This window comes from Anthonomus grandis, chromosome 3, assembly GCF_022605725.1.
Source record: "Anthonomus grandis grandis chromosome 3, icAntGran1.3, whole genome shotgun sequence".
NCBI classification, from domain to species: domain Eukaryota; kingdom Metazoa; phylum Arthropoda; class Insecta; order Coleoptera; family Curculionidae; genus Anthonomus; species Anthonomus grandis.
Window position 1 is genome coordinate 32,196,471 of NC_065548.1, and position 14,104 is coordinate 32,210,574.

Consider the following 14,104-nt stretch of genomic DNA (forward strand, 5'->3'; position numbering starts at 1 on the left):
ACTTGAATATGTTCTAATTTAAATAAGTTAAATCTTACCTGCCCGCAATTATTAAAAGAAGCCTCATCAGAAAAAATAACGTTTCTCAAAAAATGGTTATTTTCACGCATTTTTGTTGAAATCCAAGTGCAAAAATTAATGCGATTCTCAAAATCATGTCCGTAAAGCTCTTGATGAAGTGTAATGTGGTAAGGATGAAACTTGTACCGGTGCAGAATTGTTATAATTGATGATTGACTAATTCCAGCATCTAAAGCAAGCCGCCTGGTACTGATTTGAGGATGAATAGCTACTGCTCCTAATACAGCAACTGCCTTATTTTCATCTGTTTGCGTTTTAATCCGATTTCGTCGTTTACTTTTTAGACTACCAGTCATACGACTTCTGGTCTCCAGTCTCTTAAAAGCCATATGAGATTTTGGAATATCCGGAAACCTCTCGGCCCACACTACTGCAGCCTCCCTATAATTTTTTCTGCACTCCCCCAAAATTAACAACATATCTACTTCACACTGAAATTCGCTTCCATTTTTTTCTTTTTAAACACAATTTACTTGTTAATAACTCATCAAAATTTTTATGTGACACTGCTTGTTATGTTGCCATGGAAATCCTACTGTTACTAGGATTTTCATTTCCATCCATACTAGTAAAATAAACAGTAGGATTTCCATGGCAACCGGCTGTTATTATGGTAAAATATTCGAATTATTTTTAAATTTAATCAAAACATTTTTGATCATAATTCCGTAACCAGCAGAGCAATTTTAAAAATTGTTTGTAAACAGACTTCATATTTTATGTAGATTCGTATTTAAAAATAAAAAACACGTCATTCCATTTAAAATAAGAAAGTGACCCTCCCCCCCTCTTAGGGGGGTGAAGGGACAAATGTCAAAAATATCACAAAAAGTGCCCCCCGGTATACTTGAAATGTCACCAAAATGTCAAAAAAAAATTTGCAACTGTTTTTGACATATCGCATTGTAACACTTTAAAAAACTCACCCTGTATATATATATATATATATATATATATATATATATATAGGAATTTTTTTGTATAGGAAAGTTCCATATTATTTTTTTTATTTTCAGAACAGATATATATATATATATATACGCTTTCAATCTATTTTTTAATTATATATATAAAATAAAATAAATTGGATATATATATATATATATAATTAAAAAATGAAAGCGTATATATATATATATCTGTTCTGAAAATAAAAAAAATAATATGGAACTTTCCTATACAAAAAAATTCCTATAGGCCCTCCATTCAGACGATCACTTGCCGCTGGAAATCGATTTTTCTCCTCAACAACTTTTGAAATACTTGGTATAATTGAATAAAAATGTGACGTGATCAACACTACCTCTTAAAACGAAGTCTTTAAAACACATTTACGTTATCTATTTTTACTCGGGGCGGATTAGGTTGCACATTATAATGCTTAATTCGTAACACCCTGTATGATAAAGACTCTGAAATAATAAATGTGGATTTATTATTTCAGAGCTTGAACCTAAACTAAAGAAAAGGCACTTTTGTTCATTATCGATAAAATGAACCGTTTTGAGAAAAATAATTAAGAAATCACTGTTTTATTTTAATTAAAAAGAACCATAATATGCTCTTATATTCAGCGATGCGACAGCTATTCAAACAGAAGTTCCATTTAAGTTGTTTAATCTGAAAAAGTACATGTTTTTAAAAATGCAGTGTGGTTCAAAGTCAAAACATGCTTTATTGTTGAAAGATTAACATCTCATTGACAAAGCTAAAATTATATTATAAAATAATATAGATAGGTCAAAATTTGGAATACAAATAAAAATTGACATACCATATAAATATAGCACTTGGCACAAACAAAAATTAAAATGAGGTTGGTACATATGTAAATCTTAACATTACTCATGCAAGTCGATCATTAAAAAATTGATCTAAGGTGTAATAATACTTACTAAATAATTTAAGAAGTTCAAACTTCTTAAATTATTTAGATTTCTAAGTTGTGAGGGCAAATGGTTATAATTTTTTTTGCATAATAGATAAATGATCTCTTTACAAGGGTTTTTGTTGGTATGGGTAAAGGTACATGTTGTTCGTGATGAGTATTATATTACCTTTGTGTAATAAGATGCCTATATTTTCGATGAACTAAACATACACTGTCAAGAATAACAGACACGGCAAAGTCATAAGTTTGTTATTTAAAAAGACAGGCCTACATGATTCCTTTAATCCAACATGGTTCATAATTCGAACTGCCCTCTTTTGTAATACAAACAAAGACCTAAAGAGATAACCACTGCAGCTACCCCAAAAGGGAAGACCATATCTCAAATTACTCTCAATTAGAGCAAAATACGCCAGTGTAACTGAACTTTGATCCAACTCTCTAGAAATAACTCTTAAAGCGTAACAATTAGAAGACAGTTTTTTAGATAGAGCGCTTATGTGATAATGAAAATTTAGTTTTCTGTTCAATTGATGCCAAAGGAATTTTAAACTTTCTGGATTGTTTAATTTATTTCTGTCAAGAATAATGTCTGTAAGGTCACACCTAAAGGTAAGCACATTAGTCTTAGATATGTTAAAAGTTAACAAATTGTTGTCAAACCAAGCCTTGATCTTTAGCAGATCATTATTCTGTAGTGCCTGAGAGTCAGAGTGATTCCACCAGATGCTTGTATCGTCGGAAAAAAGTTTCAAATAGCCCATAATTTCGACTAGGCAAATGTCATTAATGAACAAAAGAAATAACACAGGTCCCAGCACTGACCCCTGCGGCGCTCCTCAACTTACAGATTGGAAACTTGAAACTGATAGACACACTCTTCATCCTTACCGTAAGATATGACCCAAACCAATTCAGGGGTATACCTCTAAACCCATAAGTCTCAAGCTTTTGAAGTAGTATTTCATGACTGACAGAGTCAAAAGCCTTAGTAAAATCGCAGAAGACTGCTCCAGAAACCTCATCTCTATTAGACTCATGTACAGGTTCTTGGAAAGACACCTTAAAAAAATATAAACCTATATTTTTCTTGAAACGAAAAAAGAATGTAATAAATAAAGTAACAAATAATTGGAAACAATTAATTAAAAACTTCATAAGTAGGTTCAAAGCTCCGTGACGTCTGATACATTCGCAGGGGTACGACGAATCGGGGAAACTGGGGCTAGTTGGGTCATCTTTTTGTTATTTATTGTTTTTAAATACATCATACTTTCTTTTTACTGCAATATTTCCTTATTAGATTCTAAAAACTTTTAGCTTATTTTAAAATAAATTCAAAAAGATGTATGTTTATTCTTTTATAAGCTAGAATGGTTTAAATGTACTGATGCTAATATGACATTCAGGGTATAAGGGAAATTTGTCATAGGATTGGGATTGTTTGGGACATTAAGAAATATATAAATACAAAGCTAGGAAAATGAACAAAACGTATATATTTTTTTTACATAAACAAAATATATAATAAATGAAATAAATATATAATTAAACAAACTAAATACCGCATTACAGTATTCTGAATTTTTCCTTATTAATATTATTTCTGGTAAGACCAATTTTAACATACAAAAACCAAATATTAAACTAAAAATGATAGCGTTCATCGAAATGTCTTTAAAAAGCTGGTTTGCTCAAATCTATTCATTCATCATCAGCTAGGCAATTTTCACATGTATAAAATATGACGTTTCCATCAGTGCATATTTCGTAAGCCCAGTTTTTGCGCTGGGTGCATTGGATCCCCAATTTTTTTCCCTTTACGGCTATCTGAAAATGTTTCTAAGCAGACCAAGCAAAAACATTCATCTTCGTCTGATGAGGAAATATTTATTATTTTCATTATTGGATTTTTCTCTGTTTCTGCAAATAGCTCCCTGGTGACAGCTTTGATTTTTGTGTTAATCTTTAGTTTTTTTATCTTTAGATTGTTACTTTTCTTTTTCAAGCTCTTCTTTAAAAAGAGTGTGTTAAAATGGCAGTCATGCGCTTCCTACCTCTTTTCGTATCATTTCTTCTCGCCTAAGCTTTCGGAAAAGGTAGAACATCTTCAGGAGGTAGAATGTTTTCGAAGTAGTCAAGAGTCCAGCTTTCAATAAATCTTTGGCCGATATTTTATTATCTATATTTTTGGTATTAAAACTATTATTTTGCTTTGAAATATCATCTGGTATATTGCGAGCTACTGTTTTGCTAATAGAAATATCAAATATCTGATAAGATATTTATTTTATTCTCTATTAAACTTGTTTTAACTGTACCAACATGTGTAGTATCCTGGATATTTTCCATACTATTACTCTTGTTTGTCATTAGGGTTTTCATTTGGTGGTCGATCAGTTAAATAATTGCTTAGAGAATCTTGTTCTGTAAAAATATGTCTAAATGGAATAATTCCAGTGATCCTAAACCTAAACTGAATGTTATTAGTCGTGCAAGCTAAAGGCAAAGCTTCCTTACCATTTGGAGAATATTATATATGGGCATACATACGGAATACTATTTCGTGACGGAGAACTAGGAAATGCCATGGTTACAGAAGATCCTCCTTTTACAGATGTTATCCTTCCAATCTGCTTAAATCCTCTACATGCAATCACCTTATTAGGCTTTTGAACAGTTTCGTTCATATTATAAATATCAGCCGAATTAAATTTGTATTTCGTTAAAACCCGCTCCAAGTTATCAAAAAAACTACTTTCGTTAGTTGGGTTAAAACATAAAGCTCTAACTTGACTTGTAGCCTCTGGTGTCCTTATAGATATGTCGAGATGGCGTTTTAAAAAATCAGAAAACCAATCATCTTCAGCTACACCAATTTGGTGGCATTTTAACCAATTGCCGTAACATACTGACAACCTTATAACAAAATAAATGTTTATTAACATAAATTTACATTTCCTCTCTCAAGCTAGGTATGTTTTGATAAAAATATAAAGTAAAAAACTTATTCTGAAAATGAACAAACAAATAGTGATTAGGTAATACCTGAAATGCAAAACTTAAAACTATACCTACATAAAAAAGAAATACAGACAAACCAATGCTTATTCGATCGAATATCCTGCCGGTAAATTATTGAACATAAAGTTTTTTTATAATGTCAGTTCGATGTATTAAAGACTCGTCTTTGACATCTGGGTAATTAAAACAATTTTCTAGTTTCTCAGATGGTCTTCGCCTCAAAATTTAACAATATAAGGTCAGACTGATCAGAAAAAACTTCAGTAACTTTGCCAATAAAAAATTCTTGGAACATTTAAACCTGACTAAGATATAGTTATTCACAATGGAATTTTGTTCCTTAAAACATGACTGATTCAATATTTGTGTGCGAGATCATTGTTTTGATTTATGGCAAAGCTTATCGACTCTCTTGAAGTTGAAGCACAGTATACTATAACAACCAGTAGGTTATCTCTCCCCGTTTCCATTCATAAATCGACGACGGTCTCAAAAACCTTGAAGCCCGCACCGACAGCAAATAGACGGTAATTTTACGTAAAACCATGGGCGGCGTGCATCGTGCAATAATAAAATTTAGATATTAATTTTTTAGATTATGGTTTTTCGGCAACTGGCAAATTTTGTTTACCAATATTATTACTTATTATAAATTGTTTATAAAGAGGAATAAAATTAATATAAACATTATTATGGAAAGCCATGTTAATAGGAAAATTGAAAATTAGCATGCAAAATAAATTTCTTAATAATAGCACAGGATAAATAGCTAGCTAGTGGGTAAACTTTCAATTAATTAAATAAAAACTTGCTAATTATTTTAAAATCAGGTAAGAAATAAGCGCAGAAAAAATAAACACGAAAATTCACAGTTTTGGATTTTTTCGAATATCTTCCGAATCATTCGGATTTTTAATTTTTTAGTCAGCATTAGGGTTCTTATGTTGGATATCCGGTAAAGGGTAAAAATAGAAAAAAGAAGCAAGAAAATAAACAAGATATTTTTAAATAAAATGCAATGGGGTACAGTGTAATAATTTTATTTAATTTAATGTCATATACACTAAAAAGTTTTATTGATTTTTCCAAATTAATATTTTTGATTTGTTTGATTTTGTAAACGTTTTATTAACAAATTTAAGTGTATAATATAAACGTACTCTAAAAAAAGTTTTAATAAGTACAAATTTGGAAATTTAGAACATGGATGAACAAAATTTATTTTTGGCTTAGCAATATCTATAAACATTTCCACAATATTATTTTGTGTCGCTAATTTTTCAAAATTCTTTTGAAAGATAATTTCTAATAATGATATATAATTAATAAAATCTTCATGTGGCATGTTTAAGTTTCCAAAATCATCCATGTTCTTATTTTCATATGCTCTAAGATAGCAGTACAATAAAGATTCGTCCAAATTTTGGTACGACTTTGAATAAGTTTCACAAATTGTACATATATGAACTTCGCAGCATTTTTTAATGAGATACCCACAAAAGTATCTCGCAAAATTTTTTTCTAATAAATCATTTTTTCGATAATCTGTGGGTATTGTTATTGAATTGTCAATAATCTGTTTTTTTGGACGCATACTTCTATCTTCAAAAGACGAATCGTGTTTTTTTAAAAGATCTACAGCTTTAAGTAGCACATTTGCTTCGTCATTCATGCAGTTACCTGTACCAGAGTTTAGAAGGTTTACACAAAACATTTTTTTAAATGTTCTTTTGAATTGTATTGCAGTGGGATTTCGGCAATTTCCATTTTGCTGCCTGACCAATCCAAAAAAATTTTCGAGGCAATCCTGGTTTAACCTTCTTGTTAGTAGAAATTTATAATTGTACAACTTTAACTCAGGCCATAATTGTAATAATGAAGAAATTGTTATACAAAATCCTTTTATAAATTTTACTTTGTTAGTAATAGTTTCTCCTTCCTTATTAACAACTTTTAAATTTCTAAATAGATTGAGACTTTTATTTAAAAACTCAATTTGGTATTCTGAACCTTTAAATGCCAAGTTAAAGGGTTTCACATTTGTATATTGTTTTGAATTAAAAATATCAAAAAGTTTGTCCATTTTATCCACAAATTGACTTGTTTCATAGGCTTCCACAGGTAATTCTCCCAAACGAATATACAATTGCAAACCAGCAGAAACAGTCGAACTAAAAATTTGCGTGGCAAACCGAACTTTCATTTTTTCAAAACAACTCGGTAAATATGCGACGGCGTTAATTTTGGCGCTGACCTAATAGGGTACATTTTATCCATTTTATAAAATTGTTTAATATAGTCCCATGAAATTTTTTTTTCTTCCAAAAAAAAGTTGTTTTATCAGCATATTCCTTAATGCCTTTAGAAGATGAGGAATATGAAACATAAAAAAATTTTTTTGCTCATTAATATAAAAATAGGATTTATCTGATGATACTTTAAGTATATTTTTTAAATTAATGTTGTTTGATCCCATGTCACATACTAAAACAATCACAGTTAGTCCAATTTCTTTTAGTTTTGTGACTGCATCTTTTACCACTTTACATAACCTAAAGGCATATTACATAAAGCCTTGCCTGGACATGTAGTATTATAAAAAAAATATGCTAAAGGTTGTTTCCAATTAGAATAAATGCCCCTAACCATTATAGATGTTGAAACCTTCGCAGGTTTAAAAACTTGGCTCATTCCATTGTGTTCGAATCCAACAATGTTATCTAGGGTACTATAAAATAAATTTGTAAAAAAAAACTTAATACTCATCTCATCAATACACAGAACGCAAAATTTATCTTCAGAACTAAGGGTTTCTGCTTTAATTTTTAATGTTTTAAATACACTTTCATTTTCCAAACCGCAAGATATTTTTAAACCGTTCAATAATTTTCTTAAAGTTTGCGGTCCCGGCAAACAAAATATTTTCATTAATATACCCCTATAAACCTTAGGCCCAGAAAAATATATCGATAAACATCTATTTTTGAACTCGTTAGAATATCGTCGACCTTTAGGTAGATGATAACTTAGTTGTACATTAATAAATTCGGCCAGTTCAGTCGATGAGCAAGACTTTAAAACAATTTTTTGTAATTCTTCTAAAGTTATTGAATCGTAAACATTAGTCAACTTATTCTTTAGCTCGCCGTTTTGTCTAATTAATGCGCTATTTTGTTTTCTTAATTCATCTATTTCATTTTGTAATTCCTTGCAAGTTTTCTTCAGTTTTTCTTTTCGTGGTGTATGACTGGTTAACATTTGACACGTCTGAACACAACTAGTAGATTTTGTGGGTATTGAAACACTAGATTGCATCACCGAACTTTCGAGACTCTAAAATAAACATAAATTAATTTGACCAAATCTATCAGGGCAATTGACTCAAAACAATATTTAAAAACGTTAAATTACTTTTATGAAAACATTCAGTCACACAGTCTTTTAAAGATAAATCTAAAATGAAAATTAGAATTTTAAACATTTTAGCTTTTCATCCACACGAAAAATGTATAAACTTATCCTGTCGCTTGCAATACTTAAGAACTTAATTCATCCCATCGTTTTATACTTGTAGAAAAAGATACATTTAACCAATTCTCAATTTTCTTTGAAAATTTTATCATTTTTAATTTTTAATAATATATGTACCATCACGCTTCACCCTTAGATAATAAGCTGTGCCAGTACAAAACGATTAGTTATTTATAAGATCCCTAAAAGTGTTAATAGCTAGATTTATTAGTATTTCCATTTTTATTGCACTTTTATTAGTTTTACTTTTCTAGGGGCTAGATTTTAAAAATTTAATTGGCCAATTCTATTTTAAAATACATGATAATAATAACAATAATAATATAGTAATAAAAGTAATAATAGAAGTAATTTTCATTGTGGCACATGCGCATGGCGAAAACTTTTATTCTGGGCTTAAAAAGAACATCTTACACTAACTGCATATTATATTCGTAAACTGTAAAAATATTTTCGCCAAAATATCACCATGTCAAACAGGATTAAAAAATTGTTTTTTTTAACCTATAAAAAAGACAACTAAAATAATTGCCCGATTTTATACTAATACATTATAAGAAATGTTTTAACAAATACCTTTTAATTCCAAACTGCTTTCTTCCAACTGAACAAACTCACATTGTATTTCTGATGAGTTTGTTGCAAAGCTGATAGATGAGGATCCTGGAAAAAACAAATCAAAACCTATTTTTTGCTTAAAATTAAGATTGCCATATTACATGCACATACGATAGAGATTACAATTTATTATGGAAAAACGTAATTATAATTATAATAAATAAAACTCTTTACCTTTGGAAACTGATGTCTGTTTAAAAATTGTAGGAATTGCCGACTTATTAAGAAGTTTCCGTTTATGATTCTGCATGACCATATCGGGCTCAAAATGTGCACTACATATACAATAACTGAGTCTGTGTAAAACATCAACTTTGGGCATTAAATCTAATTTCTAGCTAGCTTCAAGCCACACTTTGGCCCTGAAAAAGATTTTTTTTTAACTACTTACATTATCTTAAACTAGACATTCTTTATATGGTCACCTCGTATATTTACACAAATTTATTAGGTATACTTGATTCAACAATAAATACAATTATTATTGATGGACCTGTTTAAATTTATAACGTGTACGATACTTCGTACGCATTAGATATTATTTAATTATATATAAATAAAAAAATATGTTAAAAGAAAACAATACTTACCTCTCTATATCTCTAGGAAATTTGTGAAACTTTTCATTACAATTGTACGATTTATTTTTACATTCTTGTACGGCACAAACAGTTCTCCCTTTAAATTTGTTACGTCTTTCCATTTTCAATAAGAATACAAAAACAAAATTATAAAACTCACGCAATCAAATATAAATGTTTCTCGCAACAAATAACATACACAAAAATAAAAGAGGCAAACGTATCTCTCCCCTGCTAACGACGTCACTGATCATAGGCAAGAGCCGACGGGTGAAATATTTCGGATGAAGCACGTTGGAGGTCAACGAAATTTCGGCGCGTGGAGCATCGAGATAACCTACTGGTTGTTATAGTATACTGTTATATAGTATGTTGTTATAGTATACTGTGGTTGAATGCTGACCTAAATCACATGCCTTAATTCCTTTCCCTGGCGCTACATCGAATTTTTTGCCTCGCTTCATATTTTGCCATTCTTGCAAAGTTCTTGAGTTTTGCAAGAAGTCAAGAAAAGTTGCAGACCAGCGCCAATCAATCTCAATCTCGTTTTGCTGTTCTTCCAGTTGATCAGGCATAAGCTTTGGAAGTTTGCAAATATGTTGTTTAAAACAACATGTTTGTCACAATGAATTGTTCCGCAAGTTCTGAAACCAGGCAGGATATTGTTAAGGGCATTAAGTCCAACAGTGTCAAAAAGGGTTTTTAACATTCGTGGAAAATCGAACTTTGGGAGGACAGCGATGCCAGGTCTACCGTTTTTGCGGTAGATCTACCGTTAAAACTTATACTACTATAAATATAAACTACTCATATTTTCAAATAAATTTACAAAAAAATAGAGAAGAATTAATAAATATTAGTTCGCACACGACAAATAGTCAATAGTTTGATAGACAAATTGCCGATCTTTGTAAATATATGTTAACATTTTGTAGTTTAAGTTTTTAGTGAGTTTAAAACAGAGCTAACAATGGGGAACGTAAAATGTCAAAAAAATATAATTTTTTAAAATTTGTATATATTGATGACTATGATATAATTTTGATGACATAATATTTAAAAACGTATCATTAATAAACCCTAAATGTATTTTTGAAGGCACATGGGAATCCACAAAATATACCTTTATTAATAAATTTTCCAAACTTAGTAGCATATAATGATTATTTGTTTTCATTATCAAAAAACAACAGCAACTATCTACACGTTCAATAGATGCCATTTTAGATAACTCAAGTTGAGCAGTATGCTCATAGTCCGAGGTACATAGATAGATATACCGAGGTATCTTCTCTCAAATTTTGCTTTTAATATTTCAATTTTGGCTCATTTATCTACAGATGCAGAAAGGAAATTTTCACAAATTAATTTATTAAAAACAAAACAAAAGAACAAACTACCCACTAACACTATTGTTAGTCTGATGTTTTAGAAAGAATACATCAGTTATACCTTATCTATGGAATATATAGGCAGCAGTTAATGCTATAACTAAAACATTGGTCAAGAATTGTTGTCATATCATAATAATAATAATATATACAAAAAATCCGATCACCTTTCTGATTCATACTGAATTAAATATGGACTTTTAGTCAGATTGTTTATATGTAGGAATGAAAATTTTTTACCGCCTTATAAGATTTTATAATTTGGCATTTAACTATGTATTATGTCAATTTATTTTTAACATTTCTTGATTCAAAGAAAATATATAGTATAAATGTTAAATTACTATTACCACTCATAAATTCTTAGACGGTGGCGACTTTAGCGAACTTTTGTTAGGTATTTATTTTTGACAATAAAATTTTTATTGATCATAACTATATTTGTGTGTTTATTAGGTTTTAAAATGAAAAACGTTGTGTTTAATAATCTTATTTCTTGTTTTAAATACAAAAATAAATCTGCCGTTTTATCTTTGAATCTATCGCTTTTTTAATGATAAATCTACTGCTTGTGGTGATTTTAACCTGGTAACACTGCTCGAATCAGTCTTTAAATACGGCGCCATTAAACCAACCGCTTTTGGTACGGTTGTATTATGCACCATCGGGAGCATTTTCAGTCCAAGTAGGGTAAAGGTATTTTGTCGCTCTGTAAACAACATACGGGGGTACCAATTTTCCAGACCCAGTGACTGAAATCATTACAGTAATGCTGTATTTGCTAGAATCTAAAATTCTATTTACATATTTTGTGCCTTTCTTGCAAACGACCTTTACCCTGTCAGGATCATCACACAAATTTGTTTCATCATAGTTCTCAAAATTGGGTTCGTTTTCACAAAACTATGAAACCAAAAATACGATCTTACTTACCTTATAAATGATCTCGTTTTAGCGTGAAAGCAATCGGCAAAGTGTCTGTCACCGTTTGGGATTAGTGGAATTCGACGTACTATGAGAATCTGGACGTGGCGACAAGAAACTCGAATGTTCGAATTTCGGCCACTCGTTCGAAGTAGCCGGGCTGTACGGCACGCATCATAATATTTTTGGGCGTCTGGCCCTTCTCAGTTCTTTTTAAAGTTTCTCAATATGGATATTCTTAAAACAAAGTAAAACAATTAATATATAAACAAACCATTATTATACCTTTTAATTGTCATAATCGGGGTTGGGTGGACATAGGACCAACTAACTCCGAGTTAGGTGGCTCAACTAGCCCCACAGGTCTTGGTCTATAACAAATCGGTTTGACTTATAACCTCTTTAATAAAAATATTTTTATATTATTGAAAAAATCACATAAATAGCCACCACTTATAGCATAATTAAAAAATAATAAAAACACTTACCATATTACAAACACTAAAAAAGTAACGTGCGATGTAAGGAAATAGAAAAAAATGGCACTTAAGTGTCTCAATTAGAAATTAATACAATAGGTGGAGACTAACGAATTTCTTCATTTGATGTGACTTGCGGTGCCATCTACTAATTGCATGGAAAATTAAAGGGCCTGGCTCAACCAGCCTCTATGAATAACTAACCCCGGTCTTTCCTATTCGCTACAACCCTGGATTGTTCCTTATCACATCACGATGAATCCTAATTCTCTGTAAAAGTTCCTCCCCAGTATGGACAGGAGTTGAATACACCAAAGTTTTGAGTTAGATATTATGGTTCTTTTTAATTAAAACAAAACAGTGATTCCTTAAATTTTTTTTACTCCAAAACGGTTAATTCTATCGATAATGAACAACAGTGCTTTTTCTTTAGTTTAAGGTTCAAGCTATCCACATTTATTATTTCAGCCTTTATCATACAGGGTGTTAATGTAAAGTAAATGTGTTTTAAGGACTCCGTTTTAAGAGTTTCTAAATTTTTAACTAATTATACCAGTTACTTTAAAAGTTATTCAAGAAAAACCGATTTCCAGCGACGTCTTTAAGAGGCCATATCTTCGTAGGGAGATCTTTTAGGCAAGTTCCATATAACTGTTTTTTTTTCTATTTGAATTCGAGAGATTTCCCACATCTTCCGGGACACCCTGTATATATACATATTATTAAGAGCAAATAGACAATATTTTTCATATATTAGGTAAATAAATTATATTCATGAACTTGTGGAGTTTTTATTTGCTTAAATTAAATACTCTTACTTTTATTTATTTAACATTGTAATATTCTATGTTTCTTCTTCAGAGATGAGAGTGACTTCAACGATGAATTTTAATATCACTTTAAAGTTAAGGAAATTTTTATTTCAAACAATTAGGAAATAGTAGAATTCTTTATTTCCTTTTGTCAGCACTTAAATTTGGTGTCAGGAAGGAATGTGGAATTCTTATTTTAAACAGCGAGACAACAGTCCCACTTTCTTAAGTAGTAATTTATCTCCCTGAAGCAGGTCTAGTAACCTAGAAAATAACCTAGAATGCTTAAGTTCGCTTGTTAATTTGGCAGCCAAGTCGAAGCCGAGGGTTTAAACTTGTTTATTATCTACCTTAATTATGTACCATTATGATTAATATGCAACTACAATAGTTATAAAAACCTATAAATTCGCTAGTCTCTATTTGTATTTATAGTTTATTTATCCCAGATTAAAAGTCATCCCTTTATTATATAAAAAAGATTAGATAGTTTACACAAGTCAATATTAGAGCCTTAAATGAGCAATATTACCCGTTAATTCACAAGATTCAGATATTCATTAATACTAAAAGAACTTTTAGATACAAGTTAATGTCTTAATTTTCTTCTAGGCTGTCTTCTAAGAGCAAACACACCAGAAGCCACATTCGGACATAATTAATCAACATGCGCATCCCAGATAGGTTTCGAATTAATTTTAATGCCCAAAAAAGTAATTATAGTTCATTTGCAAAATCCTGCAAATTCAAATTACGAGTAATCACAAACAGT

General features: G+C 30.3%; 1 protein-coding gene across 1 annotated transcript in view; it reads right to left on the reverse strand.

Moving 5' to 3' along the window:
* Nucleotides 1–14,104, reverse strand: part of LOC126734394 (DNA excision repair protein ERCC-6-like) — a 30,037-nt gene that overhangs the window by 7,635 nt on the left and 8,298 nt on the right. The gene's annotated exons all lie outside the window — the stretch shown is intronic.